Source organism: Corapipo altera, unplaced genomic scaffold (assembly GCF_003945725.1).
Source record: "Corapipo altera isolate COAL_440 unplaced genomic scaffold, ASM394572v1 23b, whole genome shotgun sequence".
In the NCBI taxonomy this organism is placed as follows: Eukaryota; Metazoa; Chordata; class Aves; order Passeriformes; family Pipridae; genus Corapipo; species Corapipo altera.
In genome coordinates this window covers 7513998-7535585 of record NW_020884885.1, presented here as the reverse complement: position 1 = coordinate 7535585, position 21588 = coordinate 7513998, and the positions used below count along the sequence as shown (strand labels likewise).

Here is a 21588-nt window from a genome sequence, read left to right as displayed (position 1 = left end):
TTCATTCTGCTGGTCAACAAGCTAAAGGAGAAGTCTAAGGCCAGTCTCAAAATAGTGTTGCATGGACATACTTTTAAGACATGAAAGCTGGAATCAGAAAAAAGGAACTTCCACAGCAATTGTAGATGATGTTTTCAAGGGTACAAGAAACATGCTAGCAACATTTAAAGATTCTGTGTTTCTGGCTAGAATGAGAGATGAAGTCAGTGAAACTGGCTAGAAATTTTTACCTGTCCTGGTGATATCCTATTTCCCAGAATCACAGCATTGTTGTGTTTGAGGGAGCCTCTTGAAGTCATCTGTTCCAACCCTCATGCTCAAGCAGGGTCACCTATAGCAGGTTGCCCAGGACCATGGCCAGACAGCTTTTCTGTATCTCCAAAGATGGAGATGCCACAATCTCTCTGGACGGCATGTTCCAGTGTTTGATTGCTCTCATAGTAATACAGACAGAAGAAAAAAAAGTACATGTGTTTACTTTCTGCCCATTGCCTCTTTTTCTGTCAGTGGGCAGTTTGATATCCACATCAGTGTTTGACAGCATCTTTTATGCTTGAACTCTTTGGAGCCAGGCAAATATATTCTAGTGTGTGTTGCCTCTTCCTCTGCATCTTTTCTGACATTGAATATGTTCACACTTGGAGAGGGCAAGGAGAGAGAAGAAAACAAGTGCAGTACACAGATATTTGGGGCTTTTGCATAGCTGAAGATAGATTAGTTTTGTTGATAGCAATGTCCTATGATGAGCTTGTGCGTGCCTGACATTGATTTAATTAAATGTGAATACACCTGGGGATTCTTTTGGTTAATTAAAAGGTTATATGGTTCCTTAGGGCTTTACAGGGAAATTCCTGTTCTTACTTGTTGGTGGTAACATCTCATGGCCTGGGCAGGAAACCTGCCCTGTCTGGGCAGGAATATAGTAGATGTAATTTGTAAAAGATAAATGGTTTATATGAGTTGCTGCTTTTGTTCTATGTCTGGCCTGTTTTGTGATGCTGTTGTGATTTGCTGTAGTCAAGGCTATCTCTAACAAAACTAGCATTAGTTAACGAGTCAAGACATGAGAGAGGTACTGGTGCAGACCTTACTAAGTTGATGCAAGTTCAGTTTGTTGTTTTAAGTTTCAGTTTGTGCAGTTTATGTTTTACTTGGATTTTTTCCCCATTCTGATTTCCAGTTAATTTCTCTTGATTTGCAAGAATCCTGGCCTTTCTGGCTTTTTTTTTGTTTATATTTGTTTATTTTGTTTCTATTTGAATTTCACAGAATCACAGAATGGGTAGGACTGAAAGGGGCCACAGTGTGTCATTTTGTCCAACCTCCCTGTTCAAGCAGAGTCATCCTAGAGCACATTGCACAGGATTGTGTCCAGATGGTTCTTGAGTATTTCCAAGGAGGGGTACTCTACAACCTCACTGGGCAGTATGTTCCAGTGCTCAGTCACCTGCACAGTAAAGAAGTTTTTCCTCATGTTCAGGTGAAACTTCCTTTGCATCAGTGTCTGCCTGTTGCTTCTTGTCCTATTGCTTGGCACCACCAGGAAGAGCTTGGATCCATCCTCTTGATACCCTTCATTCATATGCTTAAATACATTGATGAGATCGCCTCTCAGCTGTCTCTTCCTGGGACTGAACATGCCCAGCTCCCTCAGCATTTCCTTGTATGAGATGCCCCAGTCTCCTAATCATCTTTGTAGCCCTCCTCTGGACCTGCTCCAGAAACTCCGTGTCTCTTGCACTGAGGAATGCAGAACTGGACTCAGCACTTCTGGTTTGGCCTCACCAGGGCTGAATAGAGTGGCAGAATCACCTCCCTTAACCTGCTGTCAATGCTCTTCCTAATGCACCCCAGGATACCATTGGCCTTCTTGGCCCCCAGGGCACACTGCTGGCTCCTGGACAGCTTGTTGTTCACGAGGACCCCCAAGTCCTTCTCTATAGCACTGCTCTCCAGCAGTTCAGATCCCAGCCTCTACTGGTAAATGGGGTTATTCTTCCCAGGTGCAGGACCCTGCATTTGTCATTGTTGAATTTCAGACAGTTCTTCTCTGCCCATCTCCAACCTGTTGAGGTACTTCTGAAGGGCTGCACAGCACTCTGGGGTATTGGCCACTTATCCCAGGTTTGTGTCACCAGTGAACTTGCTGAGGAGGTACTTTGTCCTTTCATCCAAGTCACTGATGAATGAATTAAACAATACTTGGCACAATATTGAACCTTGGGAGACACTACTACTGACAGGCCTCCAACTAGACTCTGTCACACTCATTAGAACCCTCTGGGATCTGCTATTTGGACAGAACTGTCCATTTACTGGACATCAAAGCTACTTAGATGAGTCTGATGTAGCAGACGGGGTATGGCTTATGTGCAATTGGCTCATGACCTGTCCATGCAACCTGGTCGTCTTCAACTGTGCTCCAGTGATTTCCTCAGCTCATGTACTGAGGTTTTGCAATCCTGACATGCAGATGCTTTGCTCTTCCAGTCTGTCTGACCCCTAAAAGCTGAATTTACGTAACAATTCTGTATTTTCCTAAGAACACTTTCAACATACCTAGATTCATTTGGTTGAGATCAAAACAGTTGCCCTAGGCATCCTGACTTCATCCACATTCACATACAAGTAACTGCGAATGAGGACTTGTGCATGAGAAGCCTTGGTGTTCTTTGAGCATAATCTTAACTTGAGTCTCTGGTTTGCTCAAAGTAATTTTTTTAAAAAAAGTGATTTTTTTCTGAATTTTCTCTTTCCTGGAATTTCTGAATCTCCTGGGAAGTTTCTTAAATTGCTGAAAGAAACAATTCCCAATGCAACCCAAACTCCTTTCAACTCTTCAGTGGTGCCAAAGATCTGTGTTACATTATTTTTCCTATTTTTCTCACTGGCTTTTGCACCTCTTATCCTTTGTCCTCTTTGACCCTAATGAGACTTCCTTTCTGGCAGTGTGTGATAGGAGCTGTGCTGGTCCTGGTACTTTGACCCTTTTTTTGTGGGATGCTTGTGTTATAGGAAACCATTTCTCCATGTCTGACGTAAAGAGCTAAACAGGCCAAGTGCTTCAGATATTGTAGGCCACCACTTTCTTATAAGGCTGTTGTCTTGGGAGATAAGACAACATAGGAGAGAAAATTGCATCCTCTCTGAAGGTCTTGCATCTACTGACTGCACTCACCTGTTCTTAGACTGGCTATTTAAATAAACACAAAATTGCATAATTGGATCTCTGTTAGGGTTATGGAGTGAGTAACAAAGTCATTCTTGGAGGGAGAGTGAGTGGGACAGAAATGTACTACATTTTTTACTTCTTGTGGCAGGACCAATGCTCTGTCCTCCTTTGCTTTCACCTCCCCCCCCTTTGCATTTTCCATGCTCTTCTCTCAGTTTATTCTCTTTTACTTTTCTTTTTTTTTTTTTCAGTAGCTAGTTGAGGCTCCGTTTCCTAGAAACAAGAAGGGAAACAAAACTAAGGAAATCCTCTGAGGATGACTAATATTAAAAAAGAAAAAAAATGGGTTGTGAAATGTCTATCATTTAAATTTTAGACCAACTGCTAAGATAGCTTTAGTCAGCTTATCTGCTTTTGGGTTTGGTGTTGTGTTTACTGTTGTTTTTTAAGCCTTGTTAGGTTGGCGTGACTGACTGATTTATTTTACTTTTCATTGTTCTTCTTTGCTTGGTTCTCAGTTGGTCATGATAGCTGGTTGGGAACCCGATCTTCAACTGAGGCACTTGCCTGCCTGTGCTTTTTCTTCCATAGGAGCAGGAAAGTAGTAATTGTGCTTTCAGTGTTCCATGTCTTTTAAACATTATACTGTTCTGTTCTGACCAGCTTAAGCATCTGCCTAGCTCTGCTCATCAATTTTGATTCACTCTGATAGATTTCAGGGATTTTTAATGTTAGTGTTCCTTGCTGGGAAAAACGGTATTTGATATATAGCACGTGAGATGAGTTGATCAATCTCAACCTGCTTATTCTTTCCCCTTTCAGCTCTCTAGCAGAAGTCTTTACGTACAGCAACTCTTGCAGACGCAGGTTTAATATAGAGAATTCTCTCTGAGACATAATGAAATGAGTTTCTTTGGCTTTCTCTCAGAAGTTACTGTAGCCATGACAGATACAGGTCCCTGGCTAGCTCTGTGTGTGCACATAGTATGTTTGCTGAACAAATGATTTGGATGCCCCCATATTCTGTCCCATTTCAGAATGAATCACCTTGTTCGTAGATAGGAGGAGAGGAATAATAAAAGAAACTTTATGATCAAAGTTTAAATGAAGATACTGAGTCTTTTTTTCCTGCTGTGTTTTGCCACAAGATCTTGTTGAAGAGTTAGACTTGGTCTTGATTCAGCTTTCTCACTTTGATTTTTTTTTTTTTTTTTGTGAGATAGGACAACTAATATTCAGAAGTGAACAACTGTGTGAGTGTTCAAATCAGAAAACTGCACAACTGTCAGGGTCAAATTTTATTTTACTGCTGCTGTGCTGTGCACGCTGGATGTCAGTGCAGCAGCCTCTTGTGCCAACCTGCACTGCAGCAGCATCCAGCCACAGTCTCATCTTCTTGTTTCACTGTGTCTTCCACTGTTCCACACCTCATCCTCAGCTGATTTGCAGTACCAAGTGGAAACCACTTAACTCTGTCAGCCTTTCTGAGTCATACCTCTTCTGGCTCCTTGTCTGCTGATCCAAGATGTGTCAGGTCCTGTCTGTATCACAGTGAGGGGAGGAAGAGGGTGAACAGGAAATGAGTGAATTGGTTTTAATCCATCCAGAAGCCTGCACAGCATGTGTGGAGCTGTCTCACACAGCTGAGTGGTAAATCCCACTGAAAGAATGAAGACTTTTCTTTTCCAGAAGTGACTGTTGGTTTGCTCCCAAATACCCCTTTCCAGTTCTGGCGGATAGGCTGTAAGGCTAAGTGGTTTCCAGCCCATCCATGAAGTCTCTTGTAAAGTTTTAATCATAATTTTCCATCATTATATAGACAGATCACTAACCAACTTAATAAATTATCAGCTTAGGGCAATTTCCTTTACCTTAAGCTGCATATAACCCACAATGGAAGAATAACATTTAGGATAAACATTGTGTAACTTTACCAGGCGTGATGTTGCCTTGCTCCTTCTTTCCTCCTGGAAGTGGAAGGTTTTGGTCAGTGATGTACAGGAACTAATTATAAGAGGCAAATCTAGTAGATGATTGATGGTGAATGAGGCAAAATGCTGTTCTGAACTGGGATCTAAGACATGACCATTGTGGTCAGGTTAGAATGGGTGGTGACATGGACAATGAAATCCTAATTTGTAAGATGACAAGTATTCCTGCATTATTTCAGAGCCTATTTTTATTAACTAATTGATCACATTGCTTGGATGCCACAATGGTAGTTGCTTTTGTTCACAGAAGGAATCCACTTCCTTACAGAGTCAGTTTACCTGTACACAGTACATGTGCAGCTTGAGCAAAACTTTACTGCTCTGTGTAGGTATGGTTCTTCACTAGTTTTTTCCTAGCATAAATGCTAATGGGTTGTATCCCAAATGCAACCTGAAGTGGTACAGGGGTATTGAAATACTTGAACTGCTAGGTTGCCAGTAGATATATTCAGTTCTGCTGGTGCTGCTTCCTTCAAGTTTACTTACCCAAACCTGTGAAAGAGAATTTCTGTGCTTTCTTTCTATGCTCTTCTCTAAAAGAGAATCCTGTGGTTTTGTAAAGACTGTAGAAACCTACCCTAAAGTGAAGAGAAGGTCCCCATGTATGGTTCAAAGCAAATTTCAGCATCTTTGGTCACAGCAGAGGCAGTTTGCTTTGTCTTCCTTGAAATAGGACAGTTGCCTTTCAAGGATTAGACCTCTTTCCCCTCCCCATCTCCCAGGAATCTGGACTGTTGTTAATGCATTTCTTCTGTGAGGCTACTGTGCTTACATGGCATCTGGGGAAATTTTCTAGCTGGCACAGTTGTGGTGGTAGACCCAGAGACAAAGATAAGAAAATTCTCTTGACAGAAATCATTAGACATAATTCAAATCTCTACTGCCGATTGGCTTGAGTTGGGGCATTACAACCAAACCAAACAAAATTTTCTGTGCCAAAAGTGAACAACACCAGGTTTTGGCATCCAAAAAGATGATGAAAAGTAGACAAACCCTTCTCTTTCCTTCCCAGCAACAGCAGATTTCTCAGAAGTAGGGATACTTTGTTTGACTCTCAAATCTCCCTGTCTTAAATACCCACTGGACAGAAAGGAACATATCTGCACTGAGGCATGTAGACCTGAAGTGTAAAATACTTCCATTCACCACTTGCCCTTATTAATCTAGATTAGATAGGGAGGGTGGGCTGAGGAAGGCTGACGTGGTCTTCATTTCTGGCAAGTGAGCAAAGTCTTGTCTTTGCACTTGGGACAAAAGAATGGAGGTCCCCTTTGCAACAGCACTTTATTCTCAGGCCAAATAATCGTAACTGATATTTTAATTTGCAGAGGTGGATATAAAGGGGCTAGGGCCTCTCCCCTGCTCTTTTGCTATTGACCCATGACATTCACAAGTAACAGTTATGAAGTTCTAGAGCAATTACCTGCTTCCAATCTTGGTAGCAGCTGGGTCCAGTTCTGAATCCCCATCTTTGCACTGAGGCTATGCCTGGTGGAGTAGGATCAGTCTTACTTGTGTGAGCTGTTTATGTCCATACAGCTAGGCAAGAATTTCTACATTGATTTTTGCTTGGTCTCCCTTTTTGTGAGTACTGGAGACTCTTCCACATTGAATCCACGTTTTTCTAATAAAACTGCACCTAAAAAGTAGAATTGTTTGCTGAACAGTCATGTACTGATCTAGTTCAGTTCTAATCTCACTTGGTTTGGCAGAAGAGAAGATGAAGAAACAAATGAGGCAGTACTTGCAATCACCTAGAGCTGCAGGCAAACATCCTTGGTCTAAGCCCTTGGCAGAATTGGAGTCAAGCCTGTCAAATTGACTTCTAGGCAGTTTTCATCAGCCAGTCCCCAAGTGTGTGTATGGGGCTGCTTTTGATCTCTTGTCTAATTAGTCTAAATACTTTACCTTCAACAAACAATGGATGGCCCAACATTTGGTAGAATCTTAAATAATGAGGTAGCTGCAAAGCTGCAGACCTGTTCTAAACCAGAGGAAAAGGGAGAAAAATAGGACAAACCCTCAAAATAGCTGGACAGAAAAGCTTCTTTCTAAACCTGAGGGACACTGTCAAGTCTACCCTAAGTGCTCCTGTCTGTGCTGCATTGAAGACTGCAGCACTGAGGTTCTGCCAGACAGCTGGAGGGAAGGTGTTGGGAGTGTGAACCCCTAAGTCTGACAGCTCAGCTGCTGGCTGGGAGTTAGTTAGTGCCATCTTTGTCAGCAGTGGAGTAGCTCTTGTAGTGGACTGTGGGAATGTTGTGGGACACTAGGCTTCAGATCCTGCATGATTTTTACCTTGTGTCACACTTGGTATTGAAAGACTAGTCAGGGCAGTGACAATGTTTGGTGTTGCCAGGTCCCTTTGAGAGAAGCTGCTGTTCAGCTGTACATAGAGTGCGGTTCTCCTGTGCGCAGAGCTTCTGGTTACTTCTCCAGAGTGCCATATGTTAATCCAACCTTCAAGTTACAAGGGGGTGGGTCGCTGTTCTTGCAGCTGGCTGCTACAGCCTTGGGGCAAATAGAGATGGAATGTGATGCTTTATCCTACAGTTTCTATTTGAGGATCTGGCAGCAGCACTAGGTCTGATATGGCATCCTCCTTCAAGCCTCCAGGTATGAATGTGTCTGTTTATTCCCTGTGTTTCAACAGAAGCCGTGTGATATGAGCCTTTTTTCCCCAAACTTCCTTTGTGCACTCCACTTTATCTGGGGTGAACCTGTACTCATCCCTGCTTCTGTGATTCCTCCTTTCTGTCAGGCACCTGGGAAAGACTGGACTCTGCAGCTGAGCTCCGTGTAGGAATCTGCTGCTGCACCTTTGTCTTGCTATAGAACCCCCTGCCCCAGGAGGAGCCGCAATCTGTACCTACTCTTGCAGCCTTTCCAGTGGGAGGACCCACACTGTGACAGGCAGTAGTCACTCTCTACACTCAAGGGTGAATCAAAGTTGAAGTCTGGTAGTCCCTTTGTAGCAGTTTGCTGCTTTTTGTAAGAAAAAACCCAAAACAACACCAGCTAAAAAACCCCAACCAAACAGCTAAAAGCCACAACAGGAAGCCGTGGCTTGATTAGATTGCCAGATGGTTTTTGATGTTTAGATTGATGGGAGAAGTTTTCAGGGAAATGGTCCAACTGAAATGAAAAATTTTGGGAAATGTTTCACAAATTTCTTGACAGGAATTCTGTAGAGAGAGGGAGTATATGAGTGGGAGCAGGTGCCTTCTCCCAGAAGGTCACCAGAGCAGCCTGAGGATCTCCTTAGGATGTGGGAAATGCTGCTTTCAGTTGAGCAGAAAACTGGGTTTAGTTCAGAGGTGAACTGGTAACTCTAATCTTCCTTCCCATTCCCACCTTCAAAATTGTAGGGTTGGGGGCAGGAAGATCATAGAATCACAGAATTTGGATTGAAAAGGGACCTTTAGAGGTCATCAAATAACACACATCTGGCAGTGAACAGGGACATCTTAACTAGACCAGTTTTCTCAGAGCCCTGTCCAACCTGACCTTGAGTGTTTCAAGGGATGGGGCGTCTATGAGCCCTCTGGGCAACCTGTTCCAGTGCTTCACCACCCTCGTTGTAAAGAATTTCTAATTTAAATCTATTCTCTTTTAGCTTAAAGCCATTAGCCACATTTTCTATCACAACAGGCCCTATTAAAAAGTTTGTCTCCATCTTTCTTGTAAGTCCCCTTTACATATTGAAAAGCCACAAGAAAGTCTCTGTGGAATCTTTTCTTCTCTGGGCTGAACAACCCCATCTCCCTCAGCTGATAGAGGAGGAGAGGCACAGGAGAGGTACTCCAGTTCTCTGGTCATTTTTGTGGTTGAGCTCTGGACCTACTCTAGCAGGTCCATGTCTTTCCTGCACTGAGGATTCAGAGCTGGATGCAGTACTCGATGTGGGGTCTCACCAGAAGAGTATTGTTTTGTATTCTGTTATGTTGCTCTGTATTTGGAATGATACTGAGTTTGTCTGAAGGACAGGAAGACTTTTCTGAAAAAAGCCAGCAGTGGAGAAGAGGCAATGTGTTGTAGAGCATGGGGAACAGACTTTATTTCTTTCTATTTTCAGTCTGTCACAGGACTGGATGGTAGAGAAAATCACTTTGCTTCTCCCAGCTCGCACCTTTTTCTAAAAATAAAAGTGACTTTTTTCTATTTTCTCCCTTAGAGAACTGTAAATAATAGGAGCTGGGTATTAAACAGATGACTATATTACCAAAAAAAAAAAAAAAAAAGGTGGTGTGTAAGGTCCTGTCTCGTACACCAATCCTGACCTGTGCTAGTCTGGACACTCTTCTCTCAACACCACACACTAGCCATCCTTCAAAGTGGTAGAGTCCACAAAGACACGTTGTGCTGGTTTTTAGAGCCTCTACAGTGTGCTGCTGCTGCTGAACGTCACACAGCTGGTTCCATGAATGGGACATGAGCTCAGCTGACGTTGTGATAGGTGTGCACAGAGAAAGTTAAGGACGTGATTTTGGCAAAGAACACCAGATGCTGCCAACTCTACTCCTGTGTTCTCCTTTGTACCTGTTCCAAGCACTGAGCAAGCCTGGTTCTTGACAGAGAGAGGAGAGCAGAATGGGGCAGTGGTGGAAAGAAATGCTCTCAGAATGGTTTTGTAGAAGGAAATCGGATGGAAGTTGTGTAGTCATCTCTTTAGTGGTATATTTTGTATTTTCTTTTGAACATTAGAGTGCTTTTACATACAATTTCTTTGATTACTAATTACCTTTGAATTCTGACCCTTCAGTACCACAGCATGGCACACAATTGTGTTAACTATAAGCAACTTTTGTGCTTAACTGACAGTGAAGTTGGGTATGGTTTTTAGTATAAGAATGAATTGCAGGACCCTTATTCTGGGCCAAAGAAGACTCCTTGCTTGCACTGTGCATGCAGGCAATGTGAATGTGCTCTCCCCTCCAGTGATGGAAATCTTGGAGAGGGGTTTTCTTTCTATATGTGATGCTGCAGTGGTGTGAGTGAGCTATAAATAAAGCTTGGTGGTGTGGGTAGGGTAAGTCTAGTTAGGTAGCTTCTGTCCTGCACTGTCTCACAGAACTGGTGTGGCAGGTCCAGGCATTGCCTTTGCAGTGTTTCTTGAGGGGCCAGAAGTATTAGCTGAGTCCTTAAGAACGTTAATGTTAGTGAAGATTCTAGCTGTTGCCAAAAATGTTAGTGATGAAGAAAGTGAGAGCAGGGAAATGGAAATGCTTTAGCTTTAGCAAGGCTGCAATGAAAATTCTTGTCACAGTAAAAGCACTTAACTGTCCTTGAAGCTTCCCTATGACAGATATCAGAGACTGTGAGCAGAGAAAGGTGGGGCTTCTTGGAGAAATCCTCTGAGTTTGTTGCTGTTTGGGTTGCTTGACAAACCATATTAAGGAGCACTATATAGTACATACTTCTTACTGCTGCCATCTTAGTTCCAGAGCAAATATTGCAGTTCTCTCAAAAGGGAAGTGCTATCATGCCTGTCACAATAGCTACAGCAGTTGCTATTTTAATGATTATATTGGTCATATCTGACTTTAACCTGGCCTAAGAGAAATCCTGATTGTCCTCAATCCTTGGGTGTGCCAATTGTACCAACTGGATTTTTAAATTGGCAGGCAAGTTAGTAATAATCCCATGTAGTTGGCTGTTTTGTTACCTTGTGCTTTGATCTCATTAACTAGTATGTGAACAAAAGGGAAGTTGATATTTAAAAGAAAAAAGGAGAGGGAAGGGGGCCGGGGAAGCAGTCCAGGGGTGAGGGTCACTTGCAGTTTATATGCAAAGAAATTGAAGCAAGAGAATAAGCACATCTGCTTTCTTTAATAACAGAGCTAAACACTCAGGTAGAGCTCTGCAAGTGGGAAGCTTTGACAGGTTTGGAAAGCTATTGCGTGCTAGTGAAATAGGGAAGAGGAGTGTTTGCAAAGCTCTTGCTGCCTTGGCTCTTTTGGAACATGTAGGCCTTTTCTCAGCTTGAAGCTCTGCAACCCGCTGGGTTTTGCCCACTGAAAAAGGAGGGGGATGGCATAGAGCTTGAGTTCCCGAAAGCCTGTGTGCCTGCAGGTAGCAGCCTGCTCTCTTCTCTACCTGCTCTGTATCTCTGCAGCAGTTACACCTCCTAGCAACCGCTGCCTTGGTGCAGCAGCACTACTTGCTTGTGAGCCAAGTCCTGAGCTTGCATAAGAGTGTGGGGGGAGGAGGGAGTGGGGACTGAATAGCAAAGTCTGGGATGAAAATGAGATACCAGCCGCCTCAGCTGAGCTCCACCCTTTCTAAGAATCTCAAAACAGGCACTGTGTCTCCTGGCAACCTTGACACAAATCACAGAGTTTAACTTAAAAGAAGCACATACAGTCCAAACGATATATCCCATCGCCAGGTATGAACAACAAGGAGTCAATCCTTTTCCTCTTCCTGGAAAATCTGGCACTGTAAATGGTCTTGGGTTTCACTCAGTGTCAGAAGGCAATGAGTTAAAGGTGAAAGAGCATCATGCTAGCATAGCTAAGAAGTGCCAAGAAATGGTGTGTTTTGTTTATTATAAGCATGCCCAGAAGTGCCCTGACTATTGCTTAGGAACCAGATGTAGGACTTGGCCCTCCCCTCTGGGCTGTGCTGGAAGCTGTGCCCTGCAACAAGCACATGCATTGGCCTGTTGTGCACCTGAACCTGGTTCTTTCAGCTGGCAGCCAGGGACTGACTGAGCTGATACCAGCCAATTTCTTGCCTTTGGAGTCAGTTGCTATGCTTTTGCAATGCTGACCTAATGCTTCTTAGTCTTGGGCTCTAACCTCACAACATTTCTCTGTGACAAGAGAAAAGATAAAACTGGATTATATCACAGTTGCTTCTGCTTCCAGGAAAACTGTCTTTTCAGATCTCCTGACAACTGATACACATTAGGTACTCTGAAGAAAATTTTTAGTGCATTTAAAATGCTGTATATTATGCTGAGATACAGGCAAAGCAGAGGTAAATGTTCATCTTCCATTAAAGGCAGAGCTGTCACAAGGCTTCTAAAAAGATAACGTAGGCAGAATTAAACTTTGCCAATCTGGCAATATTTGAGCTGTTCTCTCTCTGAGAAGCAGGAGGGCTGGGACAGGGAGTTGGCAAGAGCTCTGGATATTTGGGTCTGGGAGCTGCAGCAGGCTTCCCATGCGTTGTGCCATGGGCAGCAGCTGTGGGGAGAAGCAGGCTCTCCCCTGTCCCTTCTTTCAGCATCTGCCAGCCTTACCTTGTAGGGCTCTGAGTGGGCAGGGTTGGCAAGAGGCTTTAGTGCCTTTCTGTGGACCTGGCAGCCTGCTGCCTGAGGCAACTGTGAGCTTTGCCCATGCCTAGAGGAGTAGAAAACTGACCATTTGAGCAAGTGATTCTTTAAATCCATGCTTTTGAAGAAGCAGGTTTGGGGTTTTGCCTTTTTTTTTTTTTTTGTCTCTGACACTCTTACAGAGATACAACGTGGATTATGCTTACTGAAGCATTCAGCAGGAAAAGCTGCTCCAGTTTCTTTGTCGCAGTGGGGGATTTTGCTGCCTGCTCTGGAATGCAGGAGAGATCAATGATGGGTCGATGGGCACTGGAGGAGCCTGCCCAGAGCCTTACCCCACTTGTGACCATCCTCCCTAGGGAGATGGTGGTAGGGAGGGGGCTGGCAGACAGACTTTAATTTCATTACTTTTTGTTTTACCCATTTGATTGATGCCACTTTAATATTGCCTACATTTCTTGCTCGTGGTAAAACAACTAAAGCCCTGAGGCCTAGGCCATGAGCTGTCATTGTGGTGTTTGTCTGCCCCAAATGATTAGTTTGATGTATAGATCTTTCTCCCTGCTCCTGAGTTGCTCAGGCACAATGAGGGAATACTCTGGCTGTGCATGCTGCTGAAAACAGAGGTGTTGGCCAATTGCTTGCAAGCAGGCTATATTTTTCCTTTGGGACTTGATTTTAAAAGAAGACACATATTCAGCTTTTGAAGGTTCGTGGTGTGTTGGGAACAGCTCTTGTAGAGAACTCGATGCAGACCTGAAGTATAGAGCCAGATTTCACTGTGTAAGCCCAGCTGGGTCTGCAAATCTCTGCAAGGAGCTGCTTGCTCCCATGTGGGTTCCTGCAGAGAGAGCTCTCATCTTCTCTTCTTATACTGTTGGGCTGGAGAGCTGAATTTGCTCAGCACTTGATGGCAGATTTGATTATTCTGCAGGAATTTTATTGTAAACTTTGCTTCCATATCTCTTTCTTGCCTTTCCCTCTGAACTGCTCTTTGCCTGTTTTTTTAAATTTTTTTCCCATTTTTTTCTTCACCTTGTCTTTGTTTGCACTCTCTTCTCCTATATCTGTCCATTTTCTTTTCTCTGAGGCCCTCTACTTGGCTTTTGTTATGCTCACAGTTGTTTATGGGAAAAGAAGAAACACCCTTATATACGGGCTGTGTATGAGTATAAATAAAAAAAGGCAAAAAATTATTGTTAGTATAGCTGAATTCATAATACTCCAATTCAAGAACCATTTTACTCTACCACTAATTATTACAGAAAAAGAAGGAATAATAATGCATTAGGATAATTTTATACAGAAATGTCTCAATAATTATGATAATGCAGCTAAAACTGTAATAAATTTGTGTGTTTCTGGTTGGTTTTCCTGGTGTTATGCTTCCTTGTGGTGTTCCTTTGGATCTTAAAGTCAGTTGTTGGGCGTGAATCTTCAGCTTTGTAGCCCTTCAATACTGGGAAGAGTATTATGTGGGTGTTGCTGGATTCTTCCTGACTCCAAGATCCAGCTGGGTAATTTTTTATATGTTTACCAACACACTTGCATATCTTGCACAGCTCCACAATGCTTCTGGAATTCACTGTGTATGGTGTCTTTCATGCACATTGGATAATTTTTCTTTGTTATGCCTAAAACCTGTTTTGTTCAGCTCCAGGTCTGTATTTCTTTAACAGACCGTGGGTGAGCTGTTCACAGCCATTGGGTCTCCAATGCCAAGCATTTGCCTCATCTCTTATCATCCCGTGCCTGTCCTCCTCTGCGCTGCATCCTGCATCTCCACTTCTCAGGGCCTCTGCTCTCATACCATGCCTGCATTTTTCTCTGCTGTGTCATCATGTTAGTTGTAAATATCTCAGTCTACATAAAATAACTGCTGGTCAATGTTGTTTATATAAAACTATGGTTGTATCACGCAAAAGATAAACAGAAATAAAACAAATTATCTATAGACACCTGGTCAGACAAATTGCTGTTACAGCTCAACCAAGTAAAACAGAGCTATAAGCAGGTCAAGAAAAGTTCAGAGCAAGCAAACCCAGGAAACCCTCAGTACAGAGCTTAAGGTCTCTTGCTGAGAATGACAAATCTGGGTCTGCCAGCCAGACACTGATAGAAGAGGGACTGAACCTTGGGAGTAAGTGGAGGGGTGGAGCACAACTGGGAAGCAAGAGATCCCTGAAGCAGGTGTCTTGGCTGGTCTGTCAGGACAGATAGTTGTTATTTTCTGTTGTTGGTTTCTCATTCATGAGGTTATTTTCTTTTTCCTCTCCTGGCTTTGAAGTGTTGAAGGGAATGGAGTCTTTTTCAAGGTGAAGTTCCTGCTCAGTCATTGGTGACTAGACAGCCGTGAGCCATAACAATTAACTGGAATAATTTTCATCTTCCTTGCAACTGTAATGATTCCCAGTTAGTAAGCTGGTTTAAATTTCATGGTTTTCCTCTGAGCCTTTTTCTCCCCTCTGCTTTCCCCATATGCATTTCTTGCCCAAGTCTTTCACAATCTCCGTCTGGCTTAGCTCTTTGCCCCCCAGAAAAGGTGCGTCCTTATTGTGCAGCTCTGTGAAAAGCCATCACTCTCCCGAGGGCACTACTGCCATGTCTCTGGCTCCAGTGTGGCTGCTCTGGAGTGTGCAACTTATACGGTGGGAGACAGGACCCAGGCTGTCTTTTCTCTCTGCATCTGTTTCTTGCAAAGTGTTGTCCTGAGTCATCACCCTGCCTTATGTTTGCCCAGTGTCAGAAGGGTTGCCAGTTTTAAAAATCCTCCTCCTCCTCCTCTGCTCTGCCTCCTTAAAAAGAGACTTTGAAATAACCGAGCATTGGAGGTTTTCATGCTAAGAATTTTCCACATGTAGTAGCTGTAGGGGGTTGAGGATATGTTGCAGTAAGATCACTGTCACCAGTCCATGTGGACAGGCAGTACCTTCACTCTGGGAGGAGGCAGGCAGGGAAACTTCTGCAGAGTTTCTCCTCTGTGTTCCTGGTAAAGCTGAAACTTCAGTGGTGCCTGTGTGTATGCAAGTAGAGAGGCATGGCCTGTTTGGTCTTACAGTCACAATATCTGTTCCTTATCGGATCTTTTTTATCCATTTATGTGTTGGGGTTCTCTTAAGTGTTTTTAAAGTGTTCTGGGTGCCTTTCAGATCTGTGCATCTGTTCTCTGCCATCTGCAGCTTGAGGTCAGAGACGCAGCTGGCTGGTTGTTTTAAAGATATAGTCTGTCAGGTGTAGAGGGGCTGTTGAGAGCAGCCAGTGAAAGCTGTTGGCTGTGCAGAGCAGAAGTTTTTGTTGGCCCTGTGCAGGGCAGGAGCTGAGGAGGAGCTTTCTGGGCACTCTGCCCTGTCCCACTCATCTGCAGCAGGGCCTGTACAGGTAGACAGGCACAAACTATGCTGGCAGCAGAAGACCATGAGGATGGCAGCATCCATGCCAGATGACAGGTAGAAGCAAGTTGCCTGCTTTTCTGGATGTCATCAGGTCACATAGGCACTGGTGAAGTTTTTGCAGGGGACTCAACTTTGAGGATCAGTCAGTGGGATGGATAAGGTGAATTCAGTAGGCTGAAATGGTGATGAGAACTGAGGCTGCCCTTGTCCCTTTGGGGATTATCCCTACTAATAAATCCTTCTTGTCGGTTTAGCTCTGCTGCATTGTAGGCTCAATTTCCTGTGCTAGTCTTCTTCTTCTTGGGTGTGGGTGCCCACTGGTTTAAGGTATCTCTGAATGTCAAATTTCTGGAGGCTGAGAGAATAGTCTGGACAAGTACCTTAAATATGCTCTATTCTTCACTAGGCCTGGGCTATTGGAGACAAGATGCTGGACTTTAGTTTGGCCTGGTTCTTCTGTGGTTTTGGGAGTGGAGCGTGTTCTGTGGTGTGTTTGAGCTCCCACTCCTGCAGATTTGAGGTGCCACGCAACCTTTTAAACAGAACAAATGTGTCCCTGGTTGGCAATCAGAAATTTCTGCACTATTAGTTTAGTGACACTAAATATATCACGGACATTCTTTTTCATGGTGGGTTTCTTGTTCAGTATTTGTGTTTCTTCATTAGCCTGCATTGGTTTCTGAAGTGTGAATTTAGCTGCACCTCTCAGGCTTCCACCTTTCCGGTTCTTGTGATCACAGATTGGCGCAGGGAACTTTGCAGGCTTTTCTGCTCAGGCAGTGACACCCAACTCTTAACCTCTCAACAGACAGATCTTTCTCCTCAGCATGCATGTAATTAACACAACTTGCATGAAAATACCTATTCAGTTGCAGTCAGTATGCACATCCTCTCTCATCACTGTTAACCCACTCCCAGTTACTGGCTGTGAATTAAAGAAGCTTTCTGGCAGGAAGAGTTGCCACATAGAAAATTAACACCAGCTTTTGTAGACACTGCTTTACTCTGATCAAGCTTCCCTAGGCAACCAATGCAGTGTAAAAAAGATGTTGTTCTTATCAAAGTCTTTTTTTCCCCTGCATTTAGTGCGTAGGAAGCTATTACACTCTCATTTGAATAGCTTTGGGTGTGGGGAAGAAAGCAGAGAATGAGCCAGAAATTGAGAAATGGACCGATTTTGAAGAGATGGGACTGTTTGCTCTTTTCATTTATTCTTGGAGTGGCATGAGAGGAATATATTGTGGGGGGAAAAAAGGAAAGCCAGCATTTGTTTTGATGTCTTAATGGAGTTTTCTTTCCTCTGTGCAGTGTCTTCTTTATAGCATAGACTGCAAGCATTTGAGAGAAGAGGGCTTGACACATGAAGTCTGCCTATAGTCATGTGTCCCACAAGACAGGGCAACGCTGGGTTGATGGGTAGCTTGGAAAGGAATGCTATCATAGCCTTTTAATTTTCCCAATCCCTTTGGAGTGGGGGCCTGCAGAGGAAGGAAAGAGGAAAACAGACATCTGCAGAAATTTGGGGTTTATCAGCTTGCTTAAGAAGAGTGAGGAAGGAGATGACTGGGGGAAGGCAGCTGAGAATAGAGACATGTGTGGGGAAATAGGACAATGAGAAGAGTAAAATGACCAGAAACTATGATTTTTGGTAATCGCAGGAGTAAAGTTAATAGGAGAAAAGTTGGCAGTAAAGGGGGCAGGAGCTGCATGGAGTGACCCACTGCTGCTGTCTTAATGAGTCAGATACTTTGTGTAAATGCGATACTGACATCTGATTCCTCTCCATTCCTGCTACTATATTTAGCCTAGGGAAATTGCTTTTTTTTAGTATTTTGTGGGGGCTTTTCCTTTTGCTGGAGCCAATGGGAACTGCTGTGAATTTCCTGCCCACCTCCAACCCTCATGTTTTATCTGCGTGTATGGTATACAGTTGTGAACATATAAGATAGGGCTGTGAGTTCATGGAGGTTTGGAAAGCTCTGCAAGGAACATTTCTTGTTGGCTGATGCAAATAGGCTCCCTGATGGAGAGTGCTCAGGTTGTCTGCAAAAGCCTTTGACATCGCTGTGAGAGCTAATTCTGTCCTTTCCTTGTATTACCTGAATGTCCCACAAGAAAGATGCATACTAGGAAAGATTCCACAGCCAAGTTGTTTATGAAAGTTGCTTGCATCAGGAAGGTGTACTTAAAGGTTGTGGAATGGCATCATAGACCTAAAAATAATACCTTTGAATATGTGTACCATTGCCAATGGCCTCTGCAGGAACCAGCATGAAAACAAACAGGACACTTGATCTCAGCTGGCTGATAGATGGTTTGTAAAGCAGTAATTCATGCAGCAGTGAATAGTTTCTATAAATGTCTTGGAAATCAGAATATACTTGTGGATTAAAAAGTTGCTGTGATCATCAAGCCCTGCCTACAGCTGCAGGGGAGGTAGGGTTTGTGCTGAAATAAGGGTGCTAACAGTTTTGACTTTCTCAACAGCTGGTGTGTGCCAAGCTCTGTATGTCCCATGTGAGGTGTTTCTGGAGCTAGTCTTAGTTTGCATGTTGGCACTAGCATTTAAAAACATCTCCAGACAAAGGTGTCTTGAGAACTTGATTTTACTTTGAAAGCTTCAGTTTGGGAAAGAGGTGGAGTGGGTGGAACAGGTGATGTGATCATGACAGAAGTGCAAGTTTGAATACTTTGCTTGGTCTACATCCACAATTGGAAACTGGGAACAAAAAGATCAGTGCTCTCTTCCCTTGCGTTCTTTCCTATCCCTCTGGCTGTAAAATACTGAATGCAGTCTTACAAAGGAGCAGACCAAGGTGGAGGATGGATAGATGGGTGTATGCTCTTGTATGCAATTAATTTTCCATGGTAATTATTTTTATTATTTTAACTGCTGTAAGATTAAAGCCAGCATAAACAGAAAGGAGTAGATACTTTGAGTCTCCTGAGGGCTTTGTAGCCTTACTGGACTTGGAGGCAGCATGAAGTGGGTGGGTCAGCAACCTGAACATTCAATGTCTCCATTCCATGTATTTTACTAGACCGATTTCCTTTGCTAAGACAGAGTATTGATGGGTTCTGAACTTTACTGTTTGGGAAACTGCTGCAGGCTCTGCTGGAGAATGACTTCTTGACTGTCTGGGGAGGAGGAGCTGCTCTAGGGCCACACTGAGCTCAGCTGGGTGTCTGAGCAGGCAGTTTAGGCTTCCCTGTGTCATGGAATTGCTTCCATTATAAAAGAACTTGAGATCATTGAATCCAACCATTAACCTAATACTACCAAGTCCACCACTAAACCCATGTCCCTGTGTGCCACATCTACACATCTTTTCAATACCTCTGGGGATGGTGATTCAACTACTTCCCTGGGCAGACTGTTCCAATGCTTGACAACCCCTTCTGTGAAGAAATTTTTCCTAATATTCAATCTAAACCTTCCTGATGCAACTTAAAGGCATTTCCTGAACACTCAAAAGAGATTAAAGAACTAGAAATAGTTAGTTTCTGCTTGTTGAGGAAATGTGCTCTCTAGGGTGGAATGGGCTAGAAACCTTTTCAAGCATTTTGAGAGGAAGCCAGTTTTCAGACTTGGATGCTCCCAACTCACAGAACAGTATCTGTGCCCCACTGTAAGACTGATGGTTTATGGTCTGACATCTTGCTGAATAAGGTATCCTTGGAGTTGGCCGAAGTCTTCATTGCCCTTGTGTATGGCAGACAGGAGAGGGATGCTGGAAAATCAGCATGGGACAGCATTGCAGTAGCTTTTGTTGGGTAGCAGTTAATTTAAGAAAGCAAGTTCAGAAGACTAGTTAATCCTAGCGAAATGACTTTATTGGCGAGAAGGTCATAACCAATTAGTAAGTTACATTAGTTGTTAGCTGACAAATCAACATATCTTGTTTCCCTGAGCCCACAAGTTAAAATTACTACTTCATGGCCTAAATCAATGATTGCTGACCAGTAAGGAGATACTGTGATTTATTCACTCCCACCCCTCCAGATAGAGCTTGTTAATTATGGGTCAGACCCAGTGAATCAAGCATGGGGTTGTCTTAAGACAAAATTAAAATATCCATGTTTGTGATGGTTGCTCTGGCACTAGGAGCTGTGTGGCTCTTGGAGTGGTTTGTTGATTTGCCTTTTTGTGTAAGCTGGATGGATTTTATCTTCCCTGTGGCCTTTGGACTTGGCCAATGGCTGGAAGTGGGGAGGAAACCTGCTGGCAGACAGCCTGCTCTGGGGTGCAGTTGAGCTAAAATTCATGATTGTAAGTGGCCAAAGGTTCTGTCCTATAAGTTAATAATGGCAAAGCTTTGTGGTTCACTATGCTATTCTAGGAAGTGTTTTGTTTGCTTGCCTGGTTTGAAGACCGTGGTTTGTATTTTATATCTTTCCTGTGTTTTTTAAAACTGTGTTCACTTCTCTGAAGTTCTGTTTTTCTACAAAGTTCCTCACAGTAAAACAGAAACTTAAATTTAAGAGCTGCATAGGAAAGTCTTTGTCAAGATTGTGTCTTTCCTTTATTCTTTCTGGTTTTTTGAAGCTTATTTTAAGCACAATTCATCCCTGTTGTAACTCAGCAGGATTTTGATCCATTAACCCCATCCAACGCCCCCATAGTGGGGTTTTGCTTTGCTTTTCTGATTAGCTGGAGGCTCAGGATTAGATAGATTTTCACATCTGCTAACTTCCTGTTTCATATCTTGTGATTTGTGAGGCTTAACCTTTCCTGACTTGTTAATGGATCACAAACCACCTGCTTCTTTAAACTAATCCCTCAGAAATATATAGCATAGCTTTGACTTGAAACACTCCAGTTTGGTTTCTCAGGGTAAAAAGTACGAAAGGATCAATCCCGGTCTGAACAAACCTCTTATTTACGCTTTCCCTGCTCTTCCACAACATGACATCGCCAATTGTGGCTGTCTGCCTTTTAACCATTAGGAAAGTTTTGTGCTTTTAGTGCCTTGGCCTTCAGGGCATGAGTGGAGAAGACTAGGGGGAATGGCATGAGTAGAGAGGAGTAGAGTAGTCTAAAGGGGGAGGAGGGCATGTCTCGTGAATGGTTGGATATCTGCTTTGAGCTAGCAATGTTAACAGAGTGTGGCAGCTTCAACCAGGGACTCTGAGCTCAGGGTATTGGTGTGTCAGTCCTCCTTTCTATTCTCTTCCATTTTAAAATTTATGCTGCTTCTGGCAGTATAGCCTGGTCAGACCCAAGGAAAGGTCATCTGCCTGGGCTAGGCGAGGAGAAGCTGGAGACATTGCAGGTCCTTGTCAATCCCGGGCCATGCCTGCAGCACTCCCAGCCCTGCCTGCTGCTGGGGATGTGGCGGGGGGCCTGGAAGGATGCAGCTATTTTCATGAGCAGCGTGGTGCCAATGTGTGCTTTGTCCTGTGCACTGCCTGTCTTGAAATGCTGGTGATGTCTGTAGGTGAGATTCTGCAATAGATTTCTGTGACGCCTCAGCTTTTTGCCTTTCTGTGTGGCTGCTTCAGACTGGATCCTCTACTTGTCTGTCCTGCACGTTTTTCCCCATGACTGATGTCTGTAGCCTGGCATGCCTTGCAGGCAAGCCCCAGTGCAATGGTGACGTGAGTGAAGTCCCCACCATGGCAAAGGCTGCTGGCAGTGGAGCAGGGACATCCTGCAGTGCTCCCCTGGCTCCACACCAAAGGAGGAGCTGGGACTCTCCAAACTCTGGCAGCATGTTCTAGCAGAGGGACAGGCGAAAAACAGTTTCTGTTTTA

The 21588-nt window shown here is 43.6% G+C and overlaps 1 protein-coding gene across 5 annotated transcripts in view; it reads left to right on the top strand.

Annotated features, from left to right (window-relative positions):
• MAPKBP1 (mitogen-activated protein kinase binding protein 1) overlaps positions 1–21588 on the top strand; it is a 101774-nt gene that overhangs the window by 29618 nt on the left and 50568 nt on the right. The window lies entirely within an intron of this gene.